Raw genomic sequence first — 27,193 nt, forward strand, 5'->3', positions numbered from 1 at the left:
TCAAACAAAGAAGAGTAGAAGATTCTAAGAGAAACCAAAAGAAATATAATTTAACTTTTAAGGGTTATATCAGAAGTAAGAAGATAAAGATGGAAGAGGACACCTAGGACACCTGGATCTTACTGAGAAATGCCAACAGATGCTGGAGAAAACAGCTTTCCTTAATCTCTTTGAGCTTTCATTTTCCCTGTCAGAGAACAAAAAGAACCTATATAGGTTGGATCTAAATTGGTCATCCTAGTCAAGGCTTCCTGAGTTGAAAGAACCTATCCCAGCTAGCTGAGGAAAGGTATTACAAGACTGTGGATGGACCTTGAGTCTGTCATACAGAGTGAAGTCAGAAAGAGGAAAACATAATAATATATATTAGCACATATATGTGGAATATAGAAAAATAGTAAAGCTGAACCTATTTCCAGGGAAGGAACAGAGATGTAGATGTGGAGAACAGACATGCGGACACTGAGGAAAGAGGAGGGTGGAATGAATTGGAAGATTAGGATCAACATATATAAGAATCCACCTGCAATGTAGGAGACCCCAGTTCGATTCCTGGCTTGGAAGGATCTGCTGGAGAAGGGATAGGCTACCCACTCCAGTATTCTTGGACTTCCCTTGTGACTCAGCTGGTAAAGAATCTGCCTGCAATGCTGGAGACCTGGGTTTGATCCCTGGGTTGGGAAGATCCCCTGGAGAAGGGAAAGGCTACCCACTCCAGTATTCTGGCCTGGAGAATTCCATGGACTTTACAGTCCATGGGGTCAAAAAAAGTTGGACACAACTGAGCGACTTTCACTTTCTATATACAATACCATGTGTAAAATAGCTAGTGGGCACCTGCTGTCTAGCACAGGGAGTTCAGCTTGGTGCTCTGTGATGACCTGGAGGGGTGGGATGGTGGGGGAGGGGATCCAAGAGGAAGGGAATATAAGTGTACATATAGCTGATTCACTTTAGGTGGTGCTAGTGATAAAGAACTCATCTGCCAATGCAGGAGACATAAAAGATGCTGGTTGAATCTTTGGGTTGGGAAGATCCCCTGAAGGAGGGCATGGCAATACACTCCAACGTTCTTGCCTGGAAAATTCCATGGCAAGAGGAGCCTGGCAGGATACAGTCCATGGGGTCACAAAAGAGTTGGACACAACTGAAGCAACTTAGTACTCAGGCACACATAGCTGATTCCCTTCATTGTACAGCAGAAATTAACACAACATTATAAAGCAAAGAAACTCCAATAAAAAGGCAAAAGAAGAGAATGCTAATGAAAGTCTCAAGTAACTGGAGGAGGGTAACCAAGTACAGATAGATCTCAGGAGAACCAGAAAGAAAGATGCTAACAAAAATGACTGCCCTCGCCAGGTCTCAGGGGGAAAAGTACTTTGACCTACTGGACCAAATGCTCCCTTTTTGTAACAGATATTTTTATAGCATCCCCTTCCCTATCTTGGAATGAACTTCATAGATAATCTTAAAATAAAATAGATACAATGCACTGGGATGACCCTGAGGGATGAGATGGGGAGGGAGGTGGGAGTGGGGTTCAGGATTGGGGACACATGTACACCCATGGCTGATTCATGTCAATGTATGGCAAAACCACTACAATACAGTAATGTAATTAGCCTCCAATTAAAATAAATGAGTAAAATAAAATTGATACAGTGTTCTAACTGAAAGATAAAATATTACAAGGAGAGTAATTCATTTAAAACAAAAAGTAAGGTATAGCTTACTGTATAAACATTTAGATGGAAAAAAATGAAACAGCCCCACATTAGCATCTGTGTATAGAATCACCATGAATAAATGACTTCAAATATAAATTGATAAAGTCAGATTGTGCTGGTGATATAGTTTTCCCAAAGGGTGATTCTTTCAGTGATTTATTGCAGTATAACAAATCAAAATTCAACATCCCTGAGCAATCACTCTATGATGCTCATGGGTCTGGTAGGTCAGAAATTCAGAAAGAGCACAGCAAGAATGACTCTGCCCAGCTCTGTGATGTCAGTGGGGCCTCAGTGGGGAGGACTCCAGTGGTTGGCCCTGGAACAGCTGAAGCTGAAGGAATCACATCCAAGATGGTTTCACGTCACTCACTCATCGGGCCTCTGAGCTGCAAGGTTGAAGAGCATGCTGCCTGCATGTGGTGATTCTACATGACAGTCTCAGGGTGTTCAGGCTTCATACAGGACAGTCAGGGCTCCTAGGACAAGTGTTCCAGCTGAAGCTGTCTAAGCTCTTATTACTTGGCCTCGACAGTCACATCATTTCTTCCATAGTCCCAGTCAAAGCAGTCGCGTGGTGTTGGGGATGGAGAGAGGAGGAAGTGACTATAAAGATCCCAACTCTTGATGGAAGGGCTGACAACGAATTTGCAGCTCTGTTTGCAACCATCACAGTGACTGGCTCTTAGTAAACTGCCGACAAGACAAACTGGGGCCTTTCTTTAAGTTACACGTGAATTGCATTCCTGGGAAATTCAGCATGTATTAAAACCTTGTAAACAATATCATATGTTTATATGTATTATAGAGTCAGATTCTAGGCTTGATTCTTTATACACATTGTCCAGTAGGACTTTTGAAGATTGTGCAGGACACAGGATGCTTCCTTATGTAATACTCTTGTACATTGCAAGATTCTGTGTATCCTTGACCTTTGATCACTAAATGCCAGTACTGTCAGTATGGTCATTTATGTTTCCCTCTGCTTACTCAGTAAATTGCTTATAGACCAAAACGGCATTCTCAACCCTGAATCTACAAGCCTTTCAGTTTATTGCTCCGGCTCACCTGGGTTCAGATGGTGATGCTGGCAGTGACAATGCTGGTGATGACAGTGATGATGATCAGGATGGTAATGATGATGGTGATGATCATGATCTTTATATTGGTGATGATATTAATATTGTTGATGATGATGGCGATGATCGTGACAGCGCCAGCAGCAGCTCATCTTACCTGAGTGCTTCCATTTCACCAGGGACTGTGTCAGCGTGCACCATCTCACTCAACACTGACAAGAGCTGTAAGGCAGGTGTCATTGTCTTTGTTTTCCAGATGAAGAAACTAAGGCTTAGAAAACTTAACCTATATAAGGTCACAGGTTTAGAAACTGGGAAATCAAGATGTTCTCCAGGGCTCTGGACAACTCCAGTTGACATAGAGATTCTGTCCAACCAGCTTTGGCTGAGGGGAAAGAAGTGCTGTCCTGTATATAACTGGGAGTGATTCCCTCCAGAGAGGGGCTGTAGACAGGCAGGCACAGTGATCAGCATCTCTGGAACAATGAGCAAGAGGAAATTAAAGTTTAAAAATAGATGTGGAAATTAGCAGGAAACATTAGCCTGCTCTCCTGGACCAGATAAATTATCTCCTAGACTCTCAGAGAAGATGGCAGAATCCCACCCATAGTTTTTCTACTTTAGCCTGATGAAAAATTCTAGCTCGTGTTTGGAGAAAGGAAGTCATGTTTGTCTATTTATTGGTGCCTGGCCAAGGAGGTCTCTGCAATGTTTTCTGTGTACTGTTAGATGGACAAGGTATCCCTGCCTAGACCACTCTCCTTGTGTCCACTGGTCCACATTTCCAGAACTGCGTCCAGGATATTATCCATGTGTCTCACCATTGCATGCCAGTGGAAGAGCTTTGAAGATCTATGGCTCAACTGAAGAAAACACAAAGCCTTAGAAATATATTATGCACCAGTATATCTACTAATGAGTTAGTTGCCTTCATTTAGCAAGAAAATGGTTTATAAATTCTATTTTGTATAATCTTTTAAAATGGGAAAAATAAACCTGCACTGTGTACTGTAAAAAGACAGAAAGAAAAATATCTTACCGTTCTTTAATTCAATTGCAGCCAGTTGGATTTCCTCTCTTGGCTTTTCAAAAAAAAAAATACAAATTTATAATATAAATGCTTTTTTGGCACATAACAGATCCTGCTCTAACACTGCATATCTGTTTTATAGAAGTGTGTTTGTAAAAGTCTTCAAACGCTTCTTGGATATATAACAACATCTTTAGAAATAAGTGTTATCTTGGTGGTGTTCTCTGAATTTGAAAAAACAGCCTGAATATAACATATTTTATGCACATGTAACATATTTTATACAAAAATATGGTCATATTGTGGGGGAAAATGCAAAAGATGAACAGATGTAAAGAAAATTCATACTCCTGTTTGCTTTCAGACCATTAATTCGAAGGCACACAATGTCTCTAATGTCTTCTTTTCCTTGAATGGTATTTTCACAAAATATATGCATATCTTCTTTATGCGAAGGCCCCCTGATGATGTCCTCAGCTATATCTTAACTGTCACTTAAATCCATTGAGGACCCAAGCCCTGAACAGGAATCAAGAGAGATTTCAACCTTAGTTTCCGAGATTTCCTGCCTTGGGAAATCTACTGTCAAAGAAATATCCACATAGGGAGATATTCTGAAAAATTGATTAACTTTCCAAGGAGCATTAAATTCTCAGCGATGCAGAGGGACCCATTTGGCCTATCTGATCCATCAACTGTCCTTCAGCAGAGCTACATACAAACTGCCCTTTGCAAGTGATTATGTTCCCTAAATTCTTTCTGACTCTTTTCTTTCTCTGGACCCAGGACGTCCAACAGAACTTTCCATACTGATGGAAATATTCTACATTTTCTGTGTCCCATACAGTAACCATGAGCCTCATGTGGCGATTAAGTGCCTCAGATGTGGCTAATGTGACCAAAAAACTGACTTCTGAATTTGTTTAAATTAAAATAGCTTCATGTGTGAAGCTAGTGACTACCATATTGACCTATTGACCATGCAGTTCAGGAATTTGGGGGGGAGACCCAAAGGTTAATATTTATAATCAGCTCAATCTGAGTTGAATAAAACTTCCAGGATTACCCGAGAGATTGTCTCTTTTCAAGAAACTAATAACATTCTAAATACTGCTACTTAACGAGCACCATCCAAGAGCCAGGGAAGTTGTAAAGTAAAAGCTTTAGCAGCAGAATTTTTCTTTTATTCATTTATTTAACCTTCATAACCTCCTTATGAGGGAAGTATTATGATCTCCCCCCACCTTTTTTATTTGCAGATGAAAAAAATGTGGCTTAAAAGGATTCAGACCACAGCTTGTTTTGGGCACAGTGAGGCCGTGAACTCAGGTCTGAGACCAGTGCCTGTGTGCAGGGCTTCACAACCTTAAATTGTTGTTGTTCAGTTGCTCAGTCATGTTCGACGTTGCGACCCCATGAACTGCTGCATGCCAGGCTTCCCTGTCCTTCACTGTCTCCTTGAGTTTGCTTAAACTCACGTCCATTGAGTCAGATGCCATCCAACCATCTCATCTTCTGTCTTCCCCTTTTCCTCTTGCCCTCCATCTTCCCCAGCATCAGGGTCTTTTCCAGTGAGTCAACTCTTGGCATCTGGTGGCCAAGGTACTGGAGCTTCAACTTTAGTACTAGTCCTTCCATTGAATATTCAGGGTTGATTTCCTTTAGGATTGACATGTTTGATCACCTTGCTGTCCAAGGACTCTCATAGCTTTTCAGAATTCACACTTTCACCTAATTAAAAATTCCAAAGGGTCCACTGACTGGACAAAACAACTTTTTACTGGAAATTTCTATTTCTACATGAAATGCTTTTTGTAAGATTATAAGCCCTACCATGATGGTGACCCTAAGACTCTAATTTTTAAGTTTCTGAAATGTCTGCTAGCCCCTCAGTGGCACAATTTTTCCAGTACAAAGGTTATAGAAATCCTCCATGACCTCTTGAGATGCTAAAAAACACTGCATTTGCATATTTATATAGTCACATGGCAGTCCAGTTTCATGCTAGATCACAGATTATGGTCTCAAAGATACCTTAAGGGCATTGTGTAGACTCAGACAAGTTACTTCATCTTTGGAACCTCTGTTTTGTCATCAGTAAAATGGGCATAATACTTTCTACTTCATGAGTTCCTTTCTGTGAGTCAATGAAAGAACATATTTGAAGTACCTAGCACAATGCCTAATATAAAGTTAGTGTTCAGTAAATGTTAAAAGGTTAGTTGTTGTTATTATTCTATATCCATTTCAGCTGATACTGGGTTGACTGTTCATCTCTTACCTGATTTTTACTAGCAGGGAAAAGAGATCTTAACAATAGAAAGCACATGAATCAAAGCCAATGAGATGCTGTCAGCTGACTTTTTCTCTCTTTTGAGATGTAAATACAGTAAAATAAGTCCCTGAACTGCCGGTTTGTATCTAATGGGGAAAAAAACCTAAGAAAATGCTGGTTTCACTTGTAATTAACAAAATGCTCAAAGAAGAGGAGGCTCTTTCTGAGTTTTATTTCCCCAGCATGGCCCAGATTCTTAGCTGTTTAATACTCACCTCTAGCTTGTATCTGTCCATGCTGGTGTAGTATGCAGAATATAAAGGTCAAATTTGGAATAGGCCTATTCCAAATAGAAAGAGCCTATGGAAGAATGAAAAAAAACTAGTATCTGAGTCCCAGCTCTGCTTGCATGCTCAGTCACTTCAGTTGTGTCTGACTCTTTGCAATCCGATAGACCCTAGTCCACCAGACTCCTCTGTCCATGGATTTTCCCAGCAAGAATACTGGTGTGGGTTGCCATGCCCTCCTTCAGGGGATCTTCTCAACCCAGGGATCGAACCAGAGCATCCTATGTCTCCTGCATTGCAGACAGATTCTCTACTGCTGAGCCTCCGGGGAACTCCCAGCTCTACAGCCCCATGCGAATTATGTGAGTCCTCAGTTGATCCATCTGTGAGATGAAGAATTTAATCCCCAGGAATCCTCACATACTCCTTGGTGATAACATAGCTGGTTATTTGTGTCCAGTGCACCAATCATGATTCAAAAACTGTTTTATTAACAGCCATTTAATTATATACGGGTGAGTTAGGGCAATGCAAGCTACTATAATTTTTATTGTTCAGTCTCTAAGTCTGGTTCACCTCTTTGCAATCCCATGGAGAGCAGTATACCAAGCTTCCCCGTCCTTCAGTATATCCCAGTTTGCTCACATTCATGTCCACTGAGTCTGCCTAACCATCTTGGTGAGGCTATCTAACTGTCTCATCCTCTGTCATCCCCTTCTCCTCCTGTCCTCAGTCTTTTCCAGCATCAGTGTCTTTTCCAGTGAGTCAGACTTCTCATCAGATGGCCAAAATATTGGAGCTTCAGCTTCAGCATCTGTCCTTCCAATTAATATTCCAGGTTGATTTCCATTAGAATTTACTGGTTTGATATCCTTGCACTCCAAGGGACTCTCAGGAGTCTTCTCCAGCACCACAGTTTGAAAGCATCGATTCTTTGGTGCTCAGCCTTCTTTATGGTCCAACTCTCATATCATTATCCAAATTTCACTAGCTTATCATGGTTAGAGTTTATTTCTTATGCATCTAAAGCCAAAACAGGTGCTCTTGATCAGCTCATAACGCTCCTTCAAGTGGCGACTCAGGAATCCAGGCTCCTCTTGCTTTGTGACCCTGCAGTATTTAACGTTCATTCCAAGGTTGCCAGCTTCTGGAAATATTCTGAATGATGGCTTGGTGCTAAGCAGTTAGGGGAGGGGTTATGGGCCAGGCCATTGGTAGAACTCAGGCTTACTAGCATACCTCATCACAAGGTGAGACTGGGAAATACAGGTTACCTGAGCACCCAGGAGGAAGAGGAAATAGATGTGGTAAACAACTAGTGCCTTTGCCAAAGCCTCTCATTAGTATTAGATGACTAGTGCTAACACCCTCGGTTCAGTTCATTTCAGTCACTCAGTCATGTCCGACTCTTTGCAACCCCATGGACTGCAGCACGCCGGGCCTCCCTGTCCATCACCAACTCCCAGAGCTTACTAAAAACTCATGTCCATTGAGTCGGTGATGCCATCCAACCATCTCATCCTCTGTTGTCCCCTTTTCCTCCCACCCTCAATCTTTCCCAGCATCAGTGTCTTTTCAAAAGAGTCAGCTCATTGCATCAGGTGGTCAAAGTATTGGAGTTTCAGCTTCAGCATCAGTCCTTCCAATGAATATTCAGGATTGATTTCCTTTAGGATGGACTGGTTGGATCTCCTTGCATTCCAAGGGACTCTCAAGAGTCTTTTCCAACACCACAGTTCAAAAGCATCAATTCTTTGGCGCTCACCTTTCTTTATAGTCCAACTCTCACATCCATACATGACTATTGGAAAAACCATGACCTTGACTAGATGGACCTTTGTTGGCAAAGTAACATCTCTACTTTTTAATATGCTGTCTAGGTTGGTCATAACTTTTCTTCCAAGGAGTAAGCGTCTTTTAATTTCATGGCTGCAATCACCATCTGCAGTGATTTTGGAGCCCCCCCAAAATAAAATCTGCCACTGTTTCCACTGTTTCTCCATCTATTTGCCATGAAGTGATGGGACCAGATGCCATGATTTTAGTTTTCTGAATGCTGAGCTTTAAACCAACCTTTTCACTCCTCTTTCACTTTCATCAAGAGGCTTTTGAGTTCCTCTTCACTTTCTGCCATAAGGGTGGTGTCATCTGCATATCTGAGGTTATTGATATTTCTCCCGGCAATCTTGATTCCAGCTTGTGCTTCTTCCAGCCCAGCGTTCCTCATGATGTACTCTGCATATAAGTTAAATAAGCAGGGTGACAATATACAGTCTTGATGTACTCCTTTTCCTATTTGGAACCAGTCTGTTGTTCCATGTCCAGTTCCAACTGTTGCTTCCTGACCAGCATACAGATTTCTCAAGAGGCAGGTCAGGTGGTCTGGTATTCCCATCTCTTTCAGAATTTTCCACACCCTCAGTTTCTCCTATTATAGCCAAAAACAATGAAACTTGAAGCTTTGGGTAGTTTGGTGCTTGTGTGTATATACGTGTTTGTGTATATGTTTGTCTGTCTATGGGTGGCTTGAAGATATGACATTTCTATTAAACTTTTTGAAATGTTGAAAATAGTTGGTGAGAATTGCAATGAAAAGAATAAGATACTCAGGAATATATCTACCTAAAGAAACAAAAGATCTATATATAGAAAACTATAAAACACTGGTGAAAGAAATCAAAGAGGACACTAATAGACGGAGAAATGTACTGTGTTCATGGATCGGAAGAATCAATATTGTGAAAATGAGTATACTACCCAAAGTAATCTATAGATTCAATGCAATCCCTATCAAGCTACCTATAGTATTTTTCACAGAGCTAGAACAAATAATTTCACAATTTATATGGAAATACAAAAAACCTTGAATAGCCAAAGCAATCTTGAAGAATGGAACTGGGGGAGTCAACATGCCAGACTTCAGGCTCTACTACAAGGCCACAGTCATCAAGACAGTATGGTGATGGCACAAAGACAGAACAATGGAACAAAATAGAAAGCCCAGAGATAAATGCATGCACCTATGGACACCTTATCTTTGACAAAGGAGGCAAGAGTATTCAATGGAAAAAAGACAGTCTCTTTAACAAGTTGTGCTTGGAAAACTGGTCAACCATTTGTGAAAGAATGAAACTAGAACACTTTCTAACACCATACACAAAAATAAACTCAAAATGGATTAAAGATCTAAATGTAAGACCAGAAACTATAAAACTCCTAGAGGAGAAAATAGGCAAAACACTCTCTGACATAAATCACAGCAGGATCCTCCATGACCCACCTCCCAGAATATTGGAAATAAAAGCAAAAATAAACAAAAGGGACCTAGTTAAAATTAAAAGCTTCTGCACAACAAAGGAAACTATAAGCAAGGTGAAAAGACAGCCATCAGAATGGGAGAAAATAATAGCAAACGAAGCAACTGACAAAGAATTAATCTCCAAAATATACAAGCAACGCCTGCAGCTCAATTCCAGAAAAATAAAAGACCCAATCAAAAAATGGGCCAAAGAACTAAACAGACATTTCTCCAAAGAAGATATACTGATGACTAACAAACACATGAAAAGATGCTCAACATCACTCATTATCAGAGAAATGCAAATAAAAACCACGATGAGGTACCATTTCATGCCAGTCAGAATGGCTGCTATCCAAACGTCTACAAGCAATAAATGCTGGAGAGGATGTGGAGAAAAGGAACCCTCTTACACTGTTGGTGTGAATGCAAACTAGTACAGCCACTACGGAGAACGGTGTGGAGATTCCTTAAAAAACTGGAAATAGAACTGCCATACGACCCAGCAATCCCACTGCTGGGCATACACACAGAGGAAACCAGAATTGAAAGAGACACTTGTACCCCAATGTTCATCGCAGCACTGTTTATAATAGCCAGGACATGGAAGCCATCTAGATGTCCATTAGCAGATGAATGGATAAGAAAGCTGTGGTACATATACACAATGGAGTATTCAGTTCAGTTCAGTTCAGTTGCTCAGTCATGTCCGACTCTCCGCGACCCCATGAATCACAGCACACCAGGCCTCCCTGTCCATCACCAACTCCCGGAGTTCACTCAAACTCATGTCCACAGAGTCGGTGATGCCATCTAGCCATCTCATTCTCTGTCGTCCCCTTCTCCTCCCGCCCCCAAACTTTCCCAGCATCAGAGTCTTCTCAAGTGAGTCAACTCGTCGCATGAGGTGGCCAAAGTATTGCAGTTTCAGCTTTAGCATCAGTCCTTCCAATGAACACCCAGGATCGATCTCCCTTAGAATGGACTGGTTACTCAGCCATTAAAAAGAATACATTTGAATCAGTTCTAATGAGGTGGATGAAACTGGAGCCTATTATACAGAGTGAAGTAAGCCAGAAAGAAAAATACCAATACAGTATACTAACGCATATATATGGAATTTAGAAAGATGGTAACGATAACCCTGTATGCGAGACAGCAAAAGAGACACAGATGTATAGAACGGTCTTTTGGACTCTGTGGGAGAGGGTGAGGGTGGGATGATTTGGGAGAATGGCACTGAAACATGTATAATATCATATGTGAAATGAATCGCCAGTCCATGTTCGATGCATGATAGAGGATGCACTGGGCTGGTGCACTGGGATGACCCAGAGGGAGGATATGGGGAGGGAGGTGGAGGAGGGGTTCAAAATGGGGAACACATGTACACCCAGGGCGGATTCATGTCAATGTATGGCAAAACCAATACAATATTGTAAAGTAATTAGCCTCCAATTAAAATTTTAAAGAAAAAAGAAAATAGTTGGTGAATTACTTTTTTTTAAAATTCTTGTAGATTCTTAGATTTTAGTCTTTTGACAAATCACCCGGAAACTCCAACCCACGTTGCTAGTACCTGGTACCAAGAACACAAACACTCTGCCACACATTCTAGGTTCTCAGGGCTCTGCACATTGTCTTTGAGTCAGCTGCTTTCATAGGACCTTATTCCAACTGGTACAGAACTGAGGTACAATGGTCCTTTCCTCACTTCATCCTTCTAAAGCATCTCCCTCTGGCTTAGAAGAATGTTCTGTACCATCCCAATTCTCTTGCATACTCCTGTCACTGTTCTTAATTGTTGTTGCTTGATTTTTTTCTCTTATATTACTGGTTTATTAATTTTCTTTTATGGTACTTCTAATTTAAAGAAAACAATAAATATTTTAAAATAAAAATAGTTTAATATACTAATTTCTCTAGACTCATAAGAGTTGCAAAGTAAAAGCTAGGTAAGAAGTCAGTGATATCATATGCAAATATGCTCACCATTTTCAGGGTAAAGAACTTTTAGAAAAGATAAAAGAAAAGGTAAAATAATGAATCCTGTTTATACTTGCAATACTTGATTTTTTTCTATAACTTTAATGGTGGGGGCTAGATTTTTAAGGGTCTGTGTGTGTACCTATAAGCAGCGTAGAACTGTCAATGAGATCCAGTTTTGTGGTCACCCCTGTGTTCTACAGGGCTTCCAGATTGCTCATTTCCAATGCAGGAGATGCTGGGACATGGGTTCGATTCCTGGGTTAGGAAGATCCCCTGGAGAAGGGCATGGCAATCCACTCCAGTATTCTTGTCTGGAGAATCCCATGGACAGAGGAGCCTGGCGGGTTACAGTCCATGGGGTTGTAAAGAGTCGGACACGATGGAGCATGCACAGCTATCCTGTGTTCTACACGACTATCTACTCTTTTGGTCTCAGTGTTCTCATGTCTAAATGACAAAAGTACTTGGCTGCTAATTCTGCATTGACTTTTTGAAGATTAAATGAAAAAAATTATGAAGCATATAGCAAAAGCATCTGGCACATGGTAATTGCCTACTACAGAATCACTTCCTCACCTTCTGACATGGTTGGTGGAACTGCAAAACCAGAGCAGACTGATTGTCTGCCTGCAAAGGTCCTAATCCAACAGAGGACCCAGAGGCAGGGACCTCTGTCCTGCTGGGCACAGTTCTTAATAATATAAATTCTGTGCCAATTGCCCAACTCACTTGCTTTTTAAATTACTGGTCAGAAAGCCTTCACTAAGGGACTTTTGTATGCAGAGCCCTTCTCTGCTTGTTCTGCCAAAAGAGAAAATAAATTGAAGGCATGGTACCTGACCTTAAGGAGCTTGAAAAACACATACAAATGAAGACTGTTTGAGAAAATTCCCAACTAATTTACAAATTGAACTTGAGGATCTGGGCAGGGTGTGAGGTTGGTGGGGATGATGGCACATGTTGGTGGTACACAGGGAGCAGAGTAAAGGACAAGTTGGGATAAACTTTGATTCATGAACCAAATAAAACTTGTGCCTGATTTGGAAGGTGATGGATCTGAGTTAATGAAGCCAAAAGAAAACTAGTAAAATATTGCTTATGCTACCTTTCAGCAAAGAAATTTGACAGTCTGTATCAAGAGGCTTTAAAATGTGCATGCCTTGAGAGTCTGGAATTCCACATCTGGAAATCTATTGTATGGAAGGAATCCTTAAAATGGGAAAAGCTCCACTGATGATAGGATTATAAAATGGAAAATCGTTTGGCAGTTTCTCACAATGTTGAGGAGAAGGCAATGGCACCCCATTCTAGTACTCTTGCCTGGAGAATCTCATGGGCGGAGTAGCCTGGTAGGCTGCAGTCCATGGGGTCGCTAAGAGTCGGACATGACTGAAGTGACTTAGCAGCAGCAGCAGCACAATGTTGAACATCTAGTTACCATATAACACAGCAATTCCACTCATAGATATATACCCAAGAGAAATGTAAGGGTATGTCCACACCAAAACTTGTGTACAAATGTTCATAGAAGCATTACTCATAAGAGCCAAAAAGTGGAAACACACAAATGTTTCCATCAGCTGATGAATGGATTAGTGATGTGGGATATATTCATATAATGGAGTATTATTTAGTCATAAAAAGAGTGAAGTACTAAAACATGGATTGTCTTTGGAAATATTATGCTAAGTAAAAGAAGCCAGTCACAAAAGGCAACATATCGTATGGCTCCATTCATATCAAATGTCTAGGATAGGTCATCTGTAGAGACAGAAAGTAAATTAATGACTGGGAATGGGGGATGGCTTATGGCGAGTGACTGCTATTGGGTAAGGGGTTTCTTTAGGGGATGACTAAAAGGTTCTAAAATTTTATGGTGGCGATGACTGTACAGCTTTTAATATGCTACAAACCTCTGAATTGTATGCTTTACAAGGGTGAGTTTTTTAGTATGTGACTTGTGCTCAGAGGCTCAGTGAAGTCCAACTCTTTTGCAACCCCATGGGTTATAGCCCACCAGGTTCCTCTGTCCATGAAATTCTCCCGGCAAGGGTACTACAGCAGGCTGTCATTTCCTCCTCCAGGGGATCTTCTTTACCCAGGGACTGAACACATATCTCTTTCATCTCCTGCATTGGCAGGGGGATTCTTCACCATTGCGCCACCTGGGAAGCCATGGCTTAGCTGTGCTCAGTACTTAATGCAAGGGGTGGAAACAGACTAGGAAACACCTTACTCAGCTTCATCCAGCCCCTTTCCAAGGTACTTTTCATCAAGGGTTCAAGAGTTCGGGGCTAGTCCTACGCACCATCATAGTTTATAATGATTCAGTTCAGTTCAGTTCAGTTCAGTCGCTCAGTCATGTCCGACTCTCCGCGACCCCATCAACAAAACAAAGTGTTATTAAAATAAATTGAGTGACGCAGTGGATAGGAATCTGCCTGCCACTGCAGGGGATGTGGATTCGATCCCTGGTCCAGGAATATTCCACATGCGGTGGAGCCACTAAGCCCATGGGCCACAACTACTGAAGGCCTAGAGCCTGTGATCTGCAACAAGGGAAGCCGCTGCAATGAGAAGCCTGCATTCATCAATGAAGAGTAGCCCCCACTCACCACAATTAGAGAAAGCCCAAGTGTAGCAACGAAGACCCAGCACAGCCACAAATAAATAAATAAATAAATTTAAAAAGAAAGACAATAAGCAATAATATACAAACCACAAAAATAAACTAACCAATGGGGGAATGTCTGAATTTAAAACTCCAAAGGTCTTCAGAAAATCTCTTTCCTGTTTTGCAGTATTTCCCTCACCCATTGAGGGCTGGGTTGGGAACCTTTTTAAGATTTGTTTTCAGAAGAGAGAGCCTAGGGATATGAATTTGTTTGGAGACCTTTAACATCTCACTCACTGATCTTCAGAAGTTATTCCTGTTCCTAAAATGAAAATTGAGTTCAGGACAGAAGAAACAGAGGGGAGGAAATGCTAATGAATCTCTGGAGTGACCTGGACAGAAGGGCCAGTGTACTTTCCCATTAACATGATCGTTAGCTAAGGGGCGAGGCAGGCCTAGAAAGCCCCTGAGCACCAATTGCTTAGGAAACTAATTGCAAACAGCGCTGACCTTTTGCTTTAAATCATTTCCTAGTCCCAGGAAAATCATTTCAGGCCTTCCCTGGTCTTTGGCCTCTTTCATTTCCAAACCCATTTGGAGAGCTCAGTTTACAGAAAGTTTTCCCTGAGTATTTTTAATTTAGCGATGCCCTCTCCCTGGCAGTGAAGGAAGATACTCTGTTAGGAGGAGGCATAAATCACCCATGAAAGCATTGGAGCAATTGAGTATAGAATGGATTGGTGTAATCAATGTGATAAAATAATTCAAGCAGATAATCCATTCAACAAACATTTATTAAGTGCCTACTAAGTGTGAGGCCATGGGGATATGAAGACGAATACTGCATCCTGGTCTTCATTCTACCCTCCTAGTTCATGATTGATTGAACCAGAACTGTGGGCGACCGAGAACTCTCCAAGGTCTATGAGAATGTCAGCCACAGACCAGAGAAGCCTTGTTGGGAATCCGGCTGTGGCACATGCAAGCTGCATGACCCTGGCTGGAGGAGTAAATTCTGCCTCAAGCAGTTCTTTATTCCCAGCATATAAAGCGGGATACTGAGCTCATTAATTTTCTGCCTTCTTTCTTCTCTGACATGCAAAGTTAAGGCTCTACATTTCTCTCTTTGGCAGCCTCCAAATTTTTTTAAATAACATTTTTAACAGCTTTATTGAGATATAATTCACATACCAGACAGCACACCCATTTTAAAGTGTACAGTTCAGTGGTGTTGATTATGTTCACAGACTCATGCAGCTGTTGCCAGCATCACCAATTCTTCATTGAATCATTTTGGAGCTTCAGTGAGATAACATATATGAGGCATGAGACAGAGTGCAGGACATTTAGGCATTTTGCTACTGGAGATTATTGTTTTTGCTGTTGCAGTTGGGGATTGTATCATGGAAGATGGAAAAAGTGAGGTGATGGAGCCAAATGTGAGGGGAAAGAAGCACGTGGGACCCACTGCCTGGGTATCCTTACCAGATGGGAGTGACAGACTGTCTGTCTTAACAGCTAGTGGATTACTTTCCAGCCCCAATATCAAGCCAACTAAAATGACTTAATGGGAGTCATTTGGGACTAGCTTGGGTGAATTAAATTGAAAACTGCGTATCATTAGGCCTGGCGGCCACACACCAACATGTTAACAAACAAACAAGCAGCAACATACTTCTGAGATGAACAATAGTTAAGCTAAATTTAGTTCTTCTTAGCCCTTATGGCTGGAGCCCATGGGAGGCCAGACATCCCTCTGGATGTTTCTCATTTGCTAAAGCAGTACAGCTGGCCTGCACAGGGTATGTGGCCAAGCACAGCAGTCGTATTTCAAACCAAATGGACTGCTCCATTTGGGGTCCTGATGGAGAGAGGATGGAAGGTGTGGGCTCTTTCAGTTTCAGCATTATTTTTAGAGTGTTTATGTGTGGCCAAATCACCAGCACAAACACCACTCTTGCTTTTGTTACCCTGGGCAGAGGAACAATCCATCATCAAGGCTGACCATTTTCTTCTGAATGGCAAACAAGCTCTCAAAACTGTCACTTCTGTGAGCACCCAGGTAGCCAAGGGCTTTGGGATTTTGATTACTTTCATGTTGGATGAAAACTTTGGCTGTGATTTCAAACATTCTCTAGCAATTTCAAATGAATGGTTCTCTCTGTTTCTGGCACTCCATTGCTGAACTGTATGTTTTCCAACCCATAAACTAAAAAATTGAACAAAGGCAAAAACTCTTTATTTTCAGTAACTCATGCTTTTGTTTTTTGCTTCAATGTAACAATCAATAGTCTGCTTTAATGGACAGGGACTTGCAGAGACAGTACCTTGACTCTAGTCTTCAGCAAAAGAGTGATTTTTAATCATTTCTGCTTTCCATGCTGTCACCCCAGAAGTCTTCTTGGGGTTTGTTTCACCTGGTGTCATATTCTCTGTATCATTGCTGTCTGCTCTCCAAGCACTCAAAACTTGGGAACCTGAAATCTAAAAAGGACGCAAGAGTTTGAATTGACATTTTTTCCTTGTCAGTAAATTAAAAATGTAAGTTGGAGTTCTTTAGGTGATCCTTTAGACCATGTGAGGGCAATTTTTGCCTCTAAGGGACATTTGCTGGAGATATTTTTGGTTGGGTGATAGAGGTGGTGGGGGTTACAGACATCTAGTGGGTAGAGGGCTTCCCAGGTGGTGCAGTGGTCAAGAATATGCCTGCCAATGCAGGAGACTTGGGTTCGATCCCTGGGTCGGGAATATCCCCTGGAGTAGGAAATGGCAACCCATTCCAGTATTCTTGCTTGGGAAATCCCATGGACAGAAGAGCACCGTGGGCTACAGTCCATGGGATCACAAACAATGGGACACAAGTGAATGACTGAGCACACAGTGGGTGGTGCTAGAGGTGCTGCTGAGTATGATACAAAGCGCAGGACAACAACCCCCCCTCCCCCAACTGTGGGTTCTCTGGTCCCAAATGTCAACCTTGCTTAGGTTGAGACAGAATTGTATGTTTACTGAAGATGATATTAATGGACACCTGGACCAGTGGTGATGATGATCAACTTGCTCTTCTTTGTCTGTTAGCCTTACCCAGTGAGACTTGATCTCATAGACAGACAATATGGCCCAGTGATCAGAGAAGGTGCTTCGAATCTGAGAGGCCTGAACCTGGGTTCAGGGACAGCAGAGATGAAGGGCATGGATTGTAGCCATTTATGTGCCCAGACTGTATCAGCAGCAAAAATGAAATGAGGATTGGGAAGACAGGAATCATCTGGGCAAGGACAAGCTCCCTGGTACAAGGGCCCTCCCATGCCCATGGAACATCTCTGTGACAAGGATGCTCATGCTGCCCTGTGGGCACTATCCTCCAGACAGATGGAATTCCCACCAGCTGCACAGAATAGAGGCAGGGCATGTCTAGATTTCAGCTCCTCCATACACTTCCACCAGGCAGCCACTAGAAGGGGCCTGCTTGTTTTCTCTTTCTGTTCCTCATGGAGATGCCAGGAGGGGTGATGATAGCTGGCCCAGGATGAGACATCTACCTGGCCCAAGGTGCCCAAAACAAAGGAGTAACAGGACTCAGACAGACATCCCCCTCCCTGACCCCACTGCCATGATCCCTACTGTTGCTACAAGAACCTACTTCGTCAGCATCCACAAGCTTGGCCATCATGTGAAGCTGTCTTTCTTCAATTTTGGAAATCCACATCTGTTGAGCCTATTGTCCACATTTGGGATCTCAGATTTCCTTCTGGGCCACAGCTGTGCCATCTCATTTTATCTATGTCTAGACTAGAGGTTATGGAATCTCCTAAAGGAGCCAACTTTGCAGGAAATCAGGAACAATCCATTTCTGTTGACTGAGGGACATTTCATGAATAGAAGTACCATGGATACACACTTCATGAGTTCACATCCCAGCTTCACCATGACTGAGGATATAACCTGCAGCAAGTTTTAAAAAAATTTCTCTAAGACCTCATTGTCTCATCTGTAAAGCAGAGATCAGTGGTACCCCCTTCATAAGGTAGGTATGGAATTTAAATGAAATCATAAATGCCAGCTGCTTAATTTAAGCCCTGGCTAAATGAAGGAGGCTACAGAGGCTATTGTGTGGGGGTGTTGGGTTCTATCACACTTGTCTCATCTGTCAAGTGTGATGAGCAACCTTGGGCTAAGGTGGTTTTTTGTCCCTCTCATTTGGCAGATACAAAAAGCAATGTCCAGAGAGGTCATATTCTAGGAAATGAATAATCGGTACAAGTACTCGACTTCTGGCTCCTACCATGCTCTGGCTTCCGCTACAAAGCTCTGCTGTCTCTTCAAAATTGTGAATGCTTCGTGATCCAGCAGTCCCACTACTGGGTATATATCCAAAAAAATTGAAAGCAGGATCTTAAAGAGATATCTACACTCCCATGTGCATTGCAGCACTATTCACAATAACCAAGATGCGAAAACCCCCCAAGTGTCCGTTGACAGATGAATGGATAAAGGAAATGTGATATGTCCATACAATGGAATATTATTCAGCCTTAAAAAGAAGGAAATCCTGCCATTTGAGACAACATGGATGAAGCTGAAGGACATTATATTAAATGAAATAAGCTAATCACAGGACAAATCCTACATAATTCCACCTGTATGAATCATCTAAAATAGTCAAACCTATAGAAGCAGCAAACACATTAGTGGTTACCAGGTTCTGGGGAAAGGCAGAAGTGGGGAGTTGCTGTTCAGTTGGTATAAGTTTCAGTTACACAAGATGACTAAGTTCTAGAAGATCTGCTGTACAATGCAATACCTAGAGTTAGCATGATGGCATTATGCACTTCAGAATTTGGTAAGAGGGTCACTCTCATGTTAAGTGTTCATACCACAAAACAAACAAAACAAAACATAAAACCAAAGGGATGCAAGGAAACTTTGAGAGTTGTTCATGTCTATTCCCTTGCTTGTGGTGATGATATCACTGGTGTTTCCCTGTGTCCAAATTCATCAAATTATACATACTAAGTATGTGCAGTTCTTAGAATATCAATCAACTTCAATAGGCTGGATTTTTTTGTATTTTAAAAAAGAGCAATTAAGTGACCACCCCATCCACTTGAAGCCCTCGCTGCTGTTCATAGCTTCTCCATAGTCTAGAGGTCCTACAAAGTTCACTGTTGTCTCTTGTAGATTACAGCACTGAAGGCAACTTTCAAATGCAATCCTTTTTGGAAGACAGAAGCAGAGTCAGAATAATGGTAATAATAAAAGTTGTTAATAAAACTAGTTAGTACTCATCTCTTTACCAGGTAGTTCCTGCACATCTTGCATGAGACAACACTGGTTCTGCAACCTCCCATGCTTTTTGCTCACTGAATTCTTCCAATCCGTGTGTGTGTGGGAGGGGGGGCATATTATCATTCTGCCCATTTTACAGATAGGAGAGAGAGAGGCTCAGAGAGGGACTCGATCAGGACTTGATCAGGATTATTATGGGGAGTGGGGGTGGTCCAGAAGCAAGAGAGAAAGTGGGCTCTGAAAGAAACATTGAATTCTTGGCAAGGGTCAGAAAACAGAACTGGGGTTTCATAATGCTTCTTTTCTCAAAGAGACCCAATTTTTAAAAAACTTTTTATTTTACTTTAGACTACAGCTGATGAACAATATTGTGGTGGTTTCAGGTGCACAGCAAAGCGACTCAGCCTTACATACACATGTATCCATTCTCCCCAAACTCCCCTCCCGCCCGGACTGCTGCATAACATTGAGCAGGGTTTTATACAGTAGATCCTTGTTAGTAATCCATTTTAAATATAACAGTGTATATGAGACCAAACTTTCTTAAAGTGTGGTATGATATTTGCTTTTTGTTATCCATCTTCTCCTGTCTACCCTGCCTCCAAAGTGTATGAAACCTCCTTCCCTGTGGATAACAGCTTGGGGCTCTTACATAAGGCAGCTGTGGGGAAATCATGCATCGTTTGCACAAATCATTTGCCTGATCTGACTCTGCTCTGTTTCCTGACCTGTTGCTCCGTGAAGTATCATCTTCATGATGCTTTCCAGAAAGTGTGGCCTGAGCTCACAATTTCCTTTGGCCAAAAGACACAGATTCCCTCTGAAGTTATGTCGTACTCCTACGCTTAAAATTTATTCTAAATAGTGGAGAAGGAAGTAAATCCCAATATTGTAAGCTGTCCAACGGAGAGGAGAGTTACACAGATAAACAGATAATACCTCACCTTGTAGCTGCCAGTTGTGCGAAATGGTAACACCCAGGGGAAAAAACAACCTGAAAATCACCCTGTGAAGCCAGAGGGCAAATTCAGAGAAGTTGTCTGAGGTTTCCTTGTGGGGAAGCCCAGTCAATATCAAATACAACTTGCATGAAAATTATCTTCCAGCATATGTGTGCATCATTTCTCAAGGAAGAATAGAAAGAAAACCCATGGAAAAAATTGCATGTTTATTAAAACAACAAATATTTACTGAGTACCCACTCTCTGCCAGCTGGGACTATAGAGTAACTTCCTGCCTCCTCTCCAACTCTTCGCACTCCCCGCCACACACGACCTTGCTGTTTTCTGTTTGCTTCTCTCTTGTTTGAAACCATTTTCCCTCTTGGACCACCTCCATAACCTGAGCATCCTTCTTTTTTCTTGGAGCACACATTTACCTTCACTTCTCTCAGAACTCCTGCAAACCCTGAAGCATCCATTAGACATGTCTGCTGACCTGTGGGTTCCTAGGCTGGCCCTGCCCTAGCCTACAGGCAGAAGGCAAAACATCCTTCCTTTCTCTTCCTCCCCACCCCCATCCCATCTGTGGGAGAAGGAGGAGGAGGGAGAGGAAGAGAAGAAGGAAGGGGAAAGAACAGAGTGATTTATTATAACATCGACCAAAAAAATTATGCTCCTTCATTTAGACCATCAAAGCAGCCATGCTGGGTCTTGATTTCGCATAACTCTTCCTTCCATGCGTACTTATCCTAGTGAATCTAAGAGAGAAGGAAAATGCAAAAGTCATGTTAGGAATTTACATGTAGTCAACAATGCTCTGTTATTGTGCACTTAGAAATTGGTTAAGAGGAAAGATCTCATGTTAAGTGTTCTTATATCAATAAAAGAGACAAACAAATAACTTAATAGAATTTGCTGGCTCTGGGAACCAGTGTGTAAAGGAATGTCTGCAGCTGTTGCTAGGGACAACATTATTTATCTCTTTGTAAATTTAAGATAGGGTCTGTGCTCCATGACAGGGGAAAGGAGTTTCTAATCTCACTCTGGGGAGAATGGGGAAAACATGTAATTACGGGTTTTTCAAACTAGATAGGCAGTGGAGCCCTGATATTGTCATCTTGCAGAGGACTGTGTAGTTTATGCATGATCACAAAGCACACAGCTACCCTCAGGGCCCATAAAAACCCAGGTTTCCTGACCCAGGGCTCAGTCTCAGATAGATGAGTAGAATTGAGCTTACTGATTTTGCAGTTAATCCATGTTCATTGCTAAAACAGTGGAAAAAAACCATTAAACAGAGAAAAAAGAATCATTCATAATCACCTGCAATGTGGTCACTGTGTTGTTGCTAAGTCCTGTCCAACTCTGCCACCCCATGGACTGTAGCATGCCAGGCTTCTCTGTCCCTCACTGTCTCCCAGAGTTTGCTCAAACTTATGTCATTGAGTTGATGATGTTATCCAACCATCTCATCCTTTGTCACACCCTTCTTTTCCTGCCCTCAATCTTTTCCAGAATCAGGGTCTTTTCCAATGAGTCAGTTCTTCGCATCAGGTGGCCAAAGTATTGGAGTTTCAGCTTCAGCATCAGTCCTTCCGATGAATATTCAGGACTGATTTCCTTTAGGATGGACTGGTTTGGTCTCCTTGCAGACCAAGGAACTCTCAAGAGTCTTTTCTAGCACCATAGTTTGAAAGCATCAATTCTTCAGCACTCAGCCTTCTTTATGGTCCAACTCTCACATCCATACATGACTCCTGGGAAAACCATAGCCTTGACTAGACAGACCTTTGTTAGCAAAATGATATCTCTGCTTTTTAATACGCTGTCTAGGTTTGTCATAGCTTTTATAGAAAATAAGATAACCTCCTAGGGTACTGAATTCTTTTAGTCCCTTGAAACACTTCCAGATACTCCTGGCTTGACATACCTGTGCCTCACTGTTCCCTCCTTCTGGAATATTCTCCCTCTGGGTCTTTGAACACCTGGCTTCTTATCTTCATTCATATCATGCTCAAATGACACTTTGTCAGAGAAGCCACCACTGGCCACTTGATTTAAAGAAGCAACCTGCCTGCCTGGCCTCACAGGGACTCTCTAATCTGTTTACATTCTTCATTACATTTGACCATCTGAATTGACTTTCTTCATTTGCCCCTTTATTTAGTGACTTATTCATGCCATAGCTGTTTACTGAAGGCTTACTATGTGCTGAGCGCTGTTCTGGAAATACCACAGAAGATAAAAAAGACCTGACTTTCAAGAGCTGACACTCGGAGGGCATTTGGAGCATTTTAAACAGAGGAGTGACATGATCTGGCTTGTGTCTTAGAAAGTCCATTTTAGCTATTGTGTTGAGAAGGGGCTGCAGGAAGACATGGCAGAAGACTGTTTAAGAGGCCCTGACCTTCACCCAGGTAAGGGAGGGTGAAGGCAGGCATCAGTTTGGGAGCACACACATGCATACACTTACACTTTTGCAACAAAATGAATTTGTGCTCACATATTCCATTCTATCACTGTACTCCTTACTCAACAATATGTCATCGGCATCTTTCCATATCAATAAATATGGAGCTTTATCATAATTTTAATCTGTTTGTATTAGTCTCTTGCATGGTTGTATCGTAATTTATCTAGCCAGTCTTGAATTAAACACTTCAGCAGTTTCACATTTTTCACTGTGATAAACAATCCTTGCAGTGAGCATTCTTAAACATACATCCCTGAGTACTTACTTTTCCAAGTATTTTTTTCAGATAAAGTCCTAGAGATAGAATCACTGGGTCAAAGTCTATCAATACATGAGGGCTTTTCATTCAGGTTGACAAATAGCTATGTTCCTGTCTTCTTACTCACCCATCCAGTTTTGGGTATTTTTATTCTCTGCTAATTCCATAGATTAAAATTTGGTATCTGTTGTTGTTGTTATGGCCATTTCATGACATTGCACATATATTATTTGGGCTGTTGAACTTTTAAAATTAGTTTTTCAGACCACTTAGTATATTAAAGACGTATTGTCATGGATGTTACAAATTTTTAAGGATGTTTCCATGTAATCCTTCCATTTTTTTAAGAAATTATGAAATATTACATGCATGTATAAAAGATACTTATGAGAGGTATAAAATATGATGAAACAAACCCCTGTGTACCCATCACCCATCTTGAGGAATGGAACATTTCCAGTACTCTAATTGTGTTCCCTTTTCCTCCCTCAGCCAAGCTAATCACTCTCCTAAATTTGATGATTCCCTGGCCGTTATTTATAGTTTTAGCTAACACTTGCATCTTCCTGAACAACATGGTTTTAGTTTTACAAGGTTTTGCACATTATGTAAATAAGATCACACTGCAAATAATCATTCACGATTTGTGTTTTTCAAACACTGTTATGTGTTCGAGCTTCTTCCTTTTTGAAGCCTGTGTGTGTGTGCGTGCTCAGTCGCTTCAGTCTTGTCCGACTCTCTGTGACCCTATGGACTGTAAGCCACCAGACTCCTCTGTCTATGGGATTTTCCAGGCAAGAATACTGGAGCGGGTTACCATGCCCTCCTCCAGGGGATCTTCCCAGCCTAGGGATTAAACCCACGTCTATTAAATCTCCTGCATTGGCAGGCAAGTTCTTTACCACTAGTGCCACCTGGGAAGCCTTTTTGAAGTCTGTAGCTCACCTACTTTCATGGTTGTCAAGTAATTAGGCTTGGTTCTCACACCCTTGACTTGCAGATTTAATTTAGATTTAGATTTAGTTTAGATTCTTTATATGTAGATTTCCTTGATATTATGGTTCTACTTTGCATTTGGGACAGGTTCATAGAAAATGAAATTTGCTCAGAGTGTACTTCTAAAGCATTTCAGAACAACTGTTCACCTTTCTTTGTTTTCTGGTGATAACCTGCCTGCATGTTGGCATGCCAAACATCTGCCGCATCTGTGCAGGGAACCAGTGGTGTTTGTACTGCACATTTCAGCTGAGAAGTACAGAGCCTGCTGACAAAATGCATAAGGTAATTAGGTGTGAACTAACACAATTGGTTCTCATTTTTGCAAATGTACAATGCCACTCTCAATCTATTGTGTTTTTCCCCCGGTCTAAAAGCATTACAAATTAGTCAGTTTGGGAAGCCAGAGATTTTCCTGGCAGAGACTGACTGCACAGATGCTCCTGGGTTCATGACCACCATATGCAAGCCTTTCTGAGTACCACTCAGGGCTTTATGTTTGGAACACTGTGGTGGTATAGGTGAAGGACCATGAGAATTCTAGACAGGAGACGTGGGTTCTAAATGACTACAAATGAGTCGTGTGACTTTGAACAATGTATGTCCCTTTCTAGACAGATATTCTGTCATTTTCAAAGTGAGGGGGTTGGACATATATATATATTTAGCACCTTCTATATGCCAGGAACCAAAAAATATTTATAATAATAAAAAGCATGATCTGCACTACCTAGAATATGCATAAGTTAGAGAAGAGAGTCAAAGAAGAATGATACAATTTCAATTTGGCAAGACAAGCAGAGGTGTGAATACAGCAGAGCAAAACAACCCCTAGGCCAACTTGGAAGAGGTTAAAGAGATGCTTGTTTGGGAGGCAACATGCTACAGTGCCATGAATGATGAAGTGAGAGACATTGAGAGGACAAGGGGGGGAGAAGAATATTACCTGACGGGAGAAGTATGTGCTAAGGCAAGTATGGGAGGAAAAAAAAAAAACACAAAAAACCACATGCATGGTGCTCTTAAAACATGGCTCTAAATTCTTTGACATTCTTCTCTTAGACAGGTGGGAGTCTACGTTCCATCTATGTTAACTGTATATTTTATTTTATTTACTGGAACTTGAGCAGCCATGTCAGAAATACAGCTATCCCAGGGCCTCCATACTGTGAGGAAGCACAAGCTAGCCACTTGGGGAGGCCATGGATAGGCTCTGTTTAGAAATTCCAGCTGAGCCCAGCCTTTGAATCATAACTGCCCTAGCACCACATGTATGAACAAAGAAACCTCTACATAATTCCAACCTCAAATGATTGACATATTGTCTGCAGAGGCCTCCAACATCATGAAGCAGAGACTGACCATTCCTGCTGTGCTCTATGAATTCCTGACCCATAAGATCCAGGAGAATCATGCAGTAGTGGTTTTTTAACACCATTACATTTTGAGGTGGTTTTTCATGCAGCAATAAAGGATGAGGACAAGTCCCTTTCAGCTCTAAAATTTGGATGTTCTGTAAAACCCAAATATATCCTTTTGTTCTTCCAAAAGAAAACTCTGAGTCCATGAAATTTTGGTTTGAGAAAATGGTTGTGGGAACATCAGGACAGACATTGAAATCTCCAGAAAAATTAAACAATCCCAAATTGATTTAAGTCATAAAAAGAATGTCTGATTCACACAACTGGAAGATCAAGGTGTGAATCCAGCAAATCAGCTGCCAGGTGTTCAAGTGATGATCAGAATCTGATTCTTTCCAATTCTCTACCCTGTGCTTTTCTCTGTGTTACCTTCATTTTTCAGTCAGCACTCCCAAGGTAAGATGGCTGCCATCAGCATTTACAGAAAGAAAGGGTGTCTTTCTCCATAATTGCATCACGTTTCCCAGGGCTGACTGATGTTCACTAGTCTTGACTGGACCCCATTCAGATTCCACAGCTACCTTTGATCATGACTGTACCCATGGGAAAGAAGTACCTGGATTGGCCAGGCCTGGGCCACATTTCCACCTTTGAGTCAAAAGACATTGTTTATGACTTCCTAACAGTGGAAGAAACAAGGTTCGCATTTCTTGTTTTATCAGGAGAAATAGATGCTTTGTTGTTGTTTAGTCACTAAGTCGTGTCCAACTCTTGTGACCGCATGAACTATAGCCTGCCAGACTCCTCTGCCCATGAGATTTCCTAGTCAAGAATACTAGAATGGGTTGCCATATCCTACTCTAGGGGATCTTCCCACCCAGGGATTAAACCCATGTCTCCTGCATCTCCTGTGTTGGAAGGTGGATTCTTTACCACTTAGTGACCAGGGTTGCTTACCAAACCAAAAAAAAATTATACATCCTCTTAGGCAGAAACTTCTTGTTCTGTTTGAACCAGACACCCATTTGACATAACCTAAAACTACTCAGGCTTCATAGAACTATCCTTTGTATGGGTTTTGTTAACACCAAAGCAATAGGTGATATAGGCTATAGGAAAGTATTTCTCAGACTTTAGAGTTTTGAGGATTCCTAATACTAACCCATTCTTTTTGTCATTCTTTTTGTTGTTTTTGTCATTAATTAATGAACATTTTTGAATTTTGGGCTTCCCTGATAACTCAGTTAGTAAAGAATCCACCTGCAATGCAGGAGACCTTGGTTTGATTCCTGGGTCAGGGAGATCCGCTGGAGAAAGGATAGGCTACCCACTCCAGTATTCTTGGGCTTCCCTTGTGGCTCAGCTGATAAATAATCTGCCTGCAATGCAGGAGACCTGGGTTTGATTCCTAGGTTGGGAAGATCCCCTGGAGAAGGGAACAGCTATCCACTCCAGTATTCCAGCCTGGAGAAATCCATGGACTATATAATCCATGGGGTCACAAATTGTCAGACACAACTGAGCAACTTTCACTTCACTTTTTCTGAATTTTAATGAGCTCTTCTCTGTACA

General features: G+C 41.6%; 1 protein-coding gene and 1 pseudogene across 1 annotated transcript in view; both read left to right on the plus strand.

Annotated features, from left to right (window-relative positions):
* KAZN (kazrin, periplakin interacting protein) overlaps positions 1 to 27,193 on the plus strand; it is a 1,099,220-nt gene that overhangs the window by 152,391 nt on the left and 919,636 nt on the right. The window lies entirely within an intron of this gene.
* The window catches only part of LOC148775132 (glycine cleavage system H protein, mitochondrial pseudogene), a 161,428-nt pseudogene that overhangs the window by 7,748 nt on the left and 126,487 nt on the right, over positions 1 to 27,193 (plus strand).

The sequence above is a fragment of the Moschus berezovskii genome, chromosome 17, assembly GCF_049115385.1.
Source record: "Moschus berezovskii isolate FMDL1 chromosome 17, NW_MosBer_1.0, whole genome shotgun sequence".
Taxonomy (NCBI): domain Eukaryota; kingdom Metazoa; phylum Chordata; class Mammalia; order Artiodactyla; family Moschidae; genus Moschus; species Moschus berezovskii.